Source organism: Tupaia chinensis, unplaced genomic scaffold, assembly GCF_000334495.1.
Source record: "Tupaia chinensis unplaced genomic scaffold, TupChi_1.0 Scaffold000037_20, whole genome shotgun sequence".
NCBI classification, from domain to species: domain Eukaryota; kingdom Metazoa; phylum Chordata; class Mammalia; order Scandentia; family Tupaiidae; genus Tupaia; species Tupaia belangeri.
Window position 1 is genome coordinate 2,668,412 of NW_006159479.1, and position 7,975 is coordinate 2,676,386.

The 7,975-nt window shown below is 43.5% G+C and overlaps 1 pseudogene; it reads right to left on the reverse strand.

Annotated features, from left to right (window-relative positions):
* Positions 1–4,427: 4,427 nt before the first annotated feature.
* LOC106734977 (uncharacterized) lies at positions 4,428–6,755 on the reverse strand (annotated as a pseudogene).
* Between the last annotated feature and the right edge of the window lie 1,220 nt (positions 6,756–7,975).

Sequence of the window (7,975 nt, forward strand, 5' to 3'; positions counted from 1 at the left end):
AGGACCCACGTAGTGTCTGAACCTTGCCCCAGCAAACCTAGTTTCTACAATAGTAAAACTCATCCGTATATGCCTCACTCAAGGACAGATCACCTGATAAGTCTGGAATCAGTAGTATTTATAAAAAGAAAATATGCTACTGTTTTTCCAAGAAAATATTCTTATCTACAGCCCTTTTAAGAGCTGCAAGTTCTGTCCTCCTTAATTCCCTAAAAAGGGTAGATAAAGGGAAAGGATGAACTTCTACTCATTTATTATTTCCAGTTGGGTAAGGTAATAAGTGAGAACATAGCCTATCATTGCAAATCTCATGAGGGAACAAAGGGCAGCAGGGGACATTTTTTTTTCTTAGAGATATTTGCTATAGGGTGCATGCACTCACTGGAGAGACCGAGAGAGACAGAGAGACAGAAAGCGAGAAATCACCCCCTGGAGGGTAGGGTGGCCACATTGCAATCACTTCTCTATTTTTCTCTCAGGATTTTGGGCACATGCACACAGGTACCCGCCATTAGTTTTAAGTCTCTGGGTCTAGGACGCAAACCACAGTTGACTACGTGGAAGTTAAGCGACATAACCATTATGCCATCTGCTGAGCCTGACATTTATTCTTTAGACAAAGAGATCCAAGAGGAATATTTTATCCTACCATTGACCTCAGGATCTAAACACTCCTTGCTGTAATTTCAAAAATCCTAGAGGCATCCAGGGATTTCTGGTTCCACTACATGAGAGTAACTCATTCTATCCTACAGCTGTATAACATTTAGGGTAGTGAGCGAGCAGGAGAAAAGATAGTTTGAGGGCCAGGTGATGGTACAGTGGTAACACAACACCGTGTGATGGAGGACACATATGGGAAGGGCCTGGGTTCCTATCTCAGGGGCTCCCTGAAAACGCCAGGTGCACACCCATACCCGTGATGCCGGCTGGCTGAAGCCGGGGGTGGATCATCTCATAAAGACCCTGTTGGGGTTGCCTGTCCTTTTGCTCTCTCTCAGGGAAGAAATAAACAAACAAAAAAGATGTTTGGAGCCAACTTCAAGATCCTAAGGATTTTTCTTGTTTTGAAAAGGTCAAAAAGGTTTTAGATCAGAATTTTTTGTACTTTTTATTAAAAAAAAAAAGAAGTGCATTTTAAATGCAGGACATCTCAGGTAAGTCAAATCAAGGATCCCCCAAAAAGACTAAGAAGATCGCTGTTAGGCTTCTTACAAGGGACTGGGAATCTTTTAGAAACCAAAGAGGGAAACAGTAGTAAAAGCTAAACTAACTCGTTTCTTTCCCTGAGCACAAATTCTAAGATACTCTAAATCCATTTTTCTAGTGCAGGACACAGAGGACACCACTGTCTATTAGCAGGAACATTTATTGGGAGAACCAACATTTTGGGTTGCTCTAAGGAAAGATTGTTCTCATCAGAAGATGACCTCTTGAAAACTGAGAGGGTTTTTCATCAAGGACTGGATTATTCCTTTGGGGAAATGTTCCCTTCCTATGAGTGCTGGAGAAACAGTTTCTGTTTGCAAGAAGAGTCACATCTGTAGACACAGTGCCTTCAACAGGTGTTCAGGCAGCTGGAGGCACCTGACATATGTGCATGCAGGTGGGGCTTAGATGAGACACAGGCTCCCCAGAGAGTGGGGAGTAGGGATGGTCCTTGAATGCCCTATGTTTCCAGAGAGATCTGATCCTGCTTCTGATCGATCTAACACTTTTAAGACAGTTTGGGCCAGTAGAGACAGCATTTGGGGTATAAGACTGGGTACTTGACCTTTTTTCTTGCAGTGGGTCAGAGGGTCCCTTGCCAGGTTCTGTCTGGGCCTTTAGTTCTTTTCTATTCTTTTTTCTTTTTTTTTTTTTTTTTTGCTATAGGGCACGCACACCTGCCAGGAAGACAAGAGAGACAGAGAGACAGAAAGCGAAAAATCACCCCCAGGGGGATGGCCACGCCACAATCCCTTCTCCATTCTCCTCTCAGGATCTTGGGCACGCACGCACACGCACCTGGCATGAGTTTTAAGCCACTGGGTCCGGGACTCGAAACGCGGTCGACTATGTGGGAGTTCAGCAACATAGCCATTACACCAACCGCTGGTCCTCCTGCAGTTCTTTTTTTATGCTGACTTAACTCTAAGGGCTCGATTTCCTGAATACAAGGCAATTTTCCCTGTAGGAACTCCTCCCTGGCTGCCTTGAGCTTATGAGCTTCAGGAGTCCCAAGGCTAATAAAGAGAGCTTTATCTTTAACTGGGTTTTGGTTAGCATAAAGTTATCTTTCTGCAGGAGACTTTCCTGCCTAGTGCCTTGTCTCTTGGAATTTATCCACTGAAAAATTGCCTTGACTTTTTTCTGCAATAACTCCTAGTAGTGAAAGTTTCCTTCTGTGAAAGTATGCAGAAGTCTCTAATTTCCTGTCTTAGGCAGGATGAGTCTTTCTTTTAGATCTGGATTTCCCTAATCCTGAGTCATCACTTTCATATTCTCCTGCTTTAGGTTCGAGGGAGCTCACTTTCGTTGCAGTTGGTAGAAATTTCTTAACCCGGTACTTATATAAGATATGCCTAAGGATCTAAGGTTCTTGTCACTGTCCCATGCTGATCTCTTTGTTATCCAAGTAGATATGCAGGACCTGGACAGCTTTCGGGTCCCCATTGGAGACACTCTGGAAATTAGTCACTGAGAAATCAGAAGTTGACATGCCAGGTGTGCATGCATGCACGCCCAAGATCCCGAGACGAAAATGGAGGAGAAGGGATTGCGGCATGTCTATCCCCTCTTGGGGGGTGATTTCTTGCTTTCTGTCTTTCTTTCTCTCTCTGTCTTTCTGGCGAGCACACACACCCTATAGCAAAAAGTTCTCAAAGAAACCCAAAAAACAAAAAAAAACAAAAAATCAGTTTAAAAAAAAAAGAAATTGGGGGACCAGCAGTTAGTGTAATGGCTATGTCTCTGGACTCCCCTGTAGTTGACTGTGGTTCGAGTCCCGGACCCGGTGGCTTAAACTCACTCTGGGTGCATGTGCATGTGTGCCCAAGATCCCAAGAGAAGAATGGAGGAGAAGGGATTGCGTATGTTTGTCTCCCCCACCCTGGGGGGCGGGGGTGTGATTTATCGCTTTCTGTTTCTCGGTCTCTGTCTTTCTGGCCAGCACATGCACCCTATAGCAAAAGCCTCTCCAAAAAAAGAAAAAAAAAAAAAAAGAAAAAAAAGAAAAGAAAAGAAACCCGAAGTTGAACTTACTGAAGAAAGGAACATGTAAATGGTAGAGCCTTGAGACTAGTTATGCTCCCTCCATTTAAACTAAAACTTTAACTCACCAAGGAGTTGTTTTTTAAGGTCTAATAGTTTAGCATCACCAAGAATGGATATTCTTGGTGGAGAGCATTTAGTGGTCAGAGGAGTTTTTTTATTACTTGCATTCACATTTATCATTTGGGGCCTTCCCAACTTGCTGGTTGTCAAGCTATCGCTAGATTGAGATTGAAAAGCACAGAGTACATCAGACTTGAATAGCTCCCTGGACATGCTGGTTGTGGGGAAATGTTCTGAATTCTTCTCCACCATCCGTTCGCCCTGAAGTGTTTCAGTTTTATCACTTGAACTTACTTTCTCCTCCCTTGATTCATGTCTAGTCTCACCTTGCCTTGTGGGCAGTTCTGGGCTATAAATATTGACTAGTACCATCTCATTCTGACTCACTTTGTCTATGATGCTGTGTGGTGGGAGCTGAAAAGTCTGTCTACCATCCTTGATTGCCTGGACGTTCACTATAAACTTATGGTAGGTATCTGAGGGTGACTTTCTCAGAGCTCTCTGTCCTTCTTTGCCTGCAAGAGAGGTGGCAAGGAGAGGACAATCCAAGACAGGGACTGAATTTGTTGTTTCCACCCTATCTTCATGAAAAGTTTTAGAGCTTCCTCTAAGGGGCTTAGAGGTCTTAGATCTGGAACCCACTTCAGACACAGGGGTAGTAGATGAGGAAAAGTCAAACTGGGGAGGAGGCCATATTTTGGCTTCTCTCAACACATAGAATTTTATAGATTTGAGAACCTTCAGAGGTAGACCCCACCTCTGACTTACCTGGAACCTTATAATATGGGTTTCTAGCATCTTTTGGGTTTATAGACTAAAAAAGAACAGGTCCAGTGTAGTAATGTGACAGGAGACCTTTGCCCATCAGTGGGTCAAATTTCCATTTTCTTTCTTTCTTTCGTTTATATTTTTTGAGTTGTTTTTTGCTTTAAGGTACTCGCCAGAAAGGCAGAGGGAGACAGAGAAGCAGAAAGTGAGAAATTAGCCCCCAGGGGGGATGGTAATGCCATGATCCCTTTGCCTCTATTCTCCTCTCGGGATCTTGGGTATGCATGCACACACGCCCGCCATGAGTTTAAGCCTCCAGGTCCAGGACTCGAACCGCGGTCCTCTACATGGGAGTCCAACAACATAGCCATTATGCCAACTGCTGGTCCCCAAATTTCTGTTTTCTGTTAGGTATAGGAAGTTCCAGAAGACAGCAATGTATTGTTATCAGTCAACCATGAACAACACACATCTACAGGGATTTTGCTTGCAGAAATCTGCCAAAACTTCCCGCTCAAATGTAAATCCAGAATGGTTTTCATTTGATTATGGTATAAGTTCTTACTTGAGACACTAAGTAACTCATTCTGTGACTCATTCCTTGATTCAGAGGCAGCCTTCAGAGACCCTTCATTATATAACATTCTGAGACTTTTGGTAAGTTGTCTAATGAGCACTTCCCCAGGATAGGCCCAAGATTCTTCATCATGTCCTTCCTTGGTTGAAACTTTGTTGGACCCTTCTCGTGGAAACATCTTGGTGGACTCAATTCTGTCTTCACTGGATCCTTGCTACTTCGGTCCTGAAGCTCAGAGAGCTGTGAAGGAGCATGTCTGACATTATGCTGAGATGTTTCCATTGCTTTGCACTGAGGCTCCATTAGAGCTGCAGATTCTGGATTCCTACAGGCCTAGAGGCACCAGAATGGGATTAGCCTCTTTGGAACATGAAGCTCCAGTTTCTCCTGGGATTGACTACTCATATGAAAACGGCCAGCAAAGACAAAAGTATGGAAACAAGCCTGGGAGAATCAACTGACCAATGGAAGGTTAAGAGTTGGAGGATGTAAGTTTTCTTGACATTTTTGGAGCACAAAGACTAAACTCCACTAACTTTCTTGATGTTTCTGCAGCACATGCCATTCCAGATACTGATTTTCATTTGCGATGTGCAAATATGTCTCATTCTAAAGTTTTTGTAAAGATATTTCACAATCTTTAACCTGGGGTGAAGATAATAATGGCAGGATAGAGGATGGGGATTGAAGGTGGGCCTGGGAATAGACCTGAATGAGAGTTAGAATGTGGAATTGGGACTTAATTTGAAGAAAGTGTTGGGAATGTACATAGGTGAGGTGAGTGAAGTGAGAATGAGGAAGTAGTGGTGATTCGTGATCTTGCATTTGGACTGCAGTAATATTATAGATTCCATTGAATAAGATAAAGTGAAACTGCAGTAGGGAATGAATCTTAGATACCAAGAAAATAGCCACTAGGAACTCACTATGCAGAGTGCAAAGACAGCAGAACAGTTGACTGTATTTCTGCTCCGTTTTTCTACCTGAAGCACTGACATACAGGAGCTGCTGACAGAGGCACAGTTGCCCTGGTTTGCCTTGAATATCCCTACAAGTTCTGGGGACTGTGGTGTACTCCTCATCAATAAGTGACTACAATGAAATCCCTAAATATTTCAGTTGGTATTCAGACCACATTTGTTCTGAAAGTGGTCCCTCTTTCTTTTATATCCAAGATCTGGAAAGCTAGTCTCTTTTTTATTGGTTTCTCCAAGAGTTCCCATAGGTTTAGGCCAGTAAAAAAAAAGGCTACTGGCTTTCATATACTTGGTAATAGTATCTTCCCAGTGACTGGTCTCTGGTAGATGGAGGGAAACATGATCTCCTTGAAAATCAAAGTGTGGCAATCTAAGGAGGCATGAAATTGCCATCAGGAAAATTCTGAAATTGCCGGGCTTGAATGGTCAAGGACTCTGGTGGTTGGAACATAAGTGGACAGTCTTACAGGGCTATTCACCAGACATGAAGTGGCCTCTTGTTGGATAACAGGATTTGCTTAAGTGTGATGTAGAGGGAAAGGAGGGAAAGCAAGTGTCTGGGGTGAAAAATGGTCCACTGAGAATTTGGAATCCAGGCTGTGGTATCACAGAGTTGCCCAGTAGTGAGGATAAAAGTGAGTCAGCCAATGAGGTTACTAGAGTAGATGACAGGTTGAAGGGGTGAGGTGGAGAAGGCTTGAGCAAAAGGTTTTCTGGAGGGCTTGCTGAGAGGATAGAGGTCAGATGGAAGGACGACTCAGTCACAGAAGCTGGGGTGGCTGAAGGAGACAAAGTGGGAGTGGCATCCTCCAGGGACTCCGTATAGCTTGTGCTTGACCTCAACAGTTGATCTATCACGCACCTCACAAAGGCGGTCTAGGCATACGAGTTGGCGAAGCGCAACGGTATCAAAATGTTGACCTAGGGGCTGCAGGAGACAGGAGGTTTGTAACTAGGACTGAAACAAGGGAAGGCAGATTGAACTAGGGGGTTTGGGTGACCTGCAATCCCCTTTACGTTGTCCCACATCCATGACTTCACAATGCACTCTGTGGCCTCTTTGCATGGCCTTCTTGCACATTACATATTCCCATGGCTTCTCCCTCCCATGACTGAAGCAGGCTGCGCTGAATCCCTGGAATGCATAGAATGCACATGAAAGGAGACCAGAAAAGAAGAGGAAAGACTAGTCACCTTTTCAGACTAGAACACAACTTCATTCCCTCCTTTGCTTCTGTCTGACAAGTTCTCCCACTATGAAACCATGAAAATGGTTATATGGAAGGAAGATAGAAGCATAGTGATTAAACTGGAGCCCCTTTATGGGCAACCTTTGGGATATTAAATTCTAAAAGACCCATGAATCAGTAGTCAAGGCCAAGTGGTCAATGATAATATTGACAAGGTTCACATGTATCTGTCCTTTCATTTCTAAAGTACTTTCATATGTATTATCCCATGTGATACTCAAAACCATTATGAAAAACAAAGAGGAATCTGAGCCCCCAGGAAATCAAAGTACTTGAAATCAGCAGACACAAATTCTGACTCCAAACTACTAGTAGTTCTTCCTTGACATCTCACAAGGTCTCTTACGGGACAGCACCCACTGCCCAGGTTCATCACTGCTCCAGGTCCAGGGATGGCCAGAGCCGAGACTCAGAAATGTCTCAGGTTTGATTCCCTATCCACGAGCCTTACTGAGGGCCACTTTCTTAGAGGGAAGATGACTAGCAACTGGCGTCCTCAGAGATCATGGACTTGAGACCTCATGGGAAAGAACGGGAGGGTCACCCTGGGGAAGCTCAGCTCCAACAGGCAGACTCTTACCTTGAATTGTCCCACGTTTCCTTCTCCTCTTGGCTCTCTTGTGGTTCTGAGAATAAAAGGAAGAGAATGAGTGACTCGGACTCATTTCTCTTGCTCCTCTATCTAGAAAGTTCAGATACTCACTATCCAAAATATGGATAATAATATGACTCTCCATTTTAATTAAATTTGTCCCTTCTGTTAGTTGTCAAAGGTGATAAAATATTCTAAATGTTTTCTTATTTGAAAAACTCAAAGCGAGATTGTTTTTTTCTGTGAGACTTATATTTGATATTCTTGATCGGAGATCGTCTGGTCAAGAATAGCATAGAATATATAAGTACAAAAAAGAATAAAAGAAAGGAAAAGAAGAACATAGAATTGAAGCCTACAGTGCTATCTGTGCTCCCTCAGGGGGTATATATCCTGGGGATAGAAACTGAAGCAAGAGAAAGAAGACCCAACAAGCTACAGCATCCGCTCAGATGCTCTCAGAGGCTCATTAATGCTCAACATGAAGGAAGGGTTG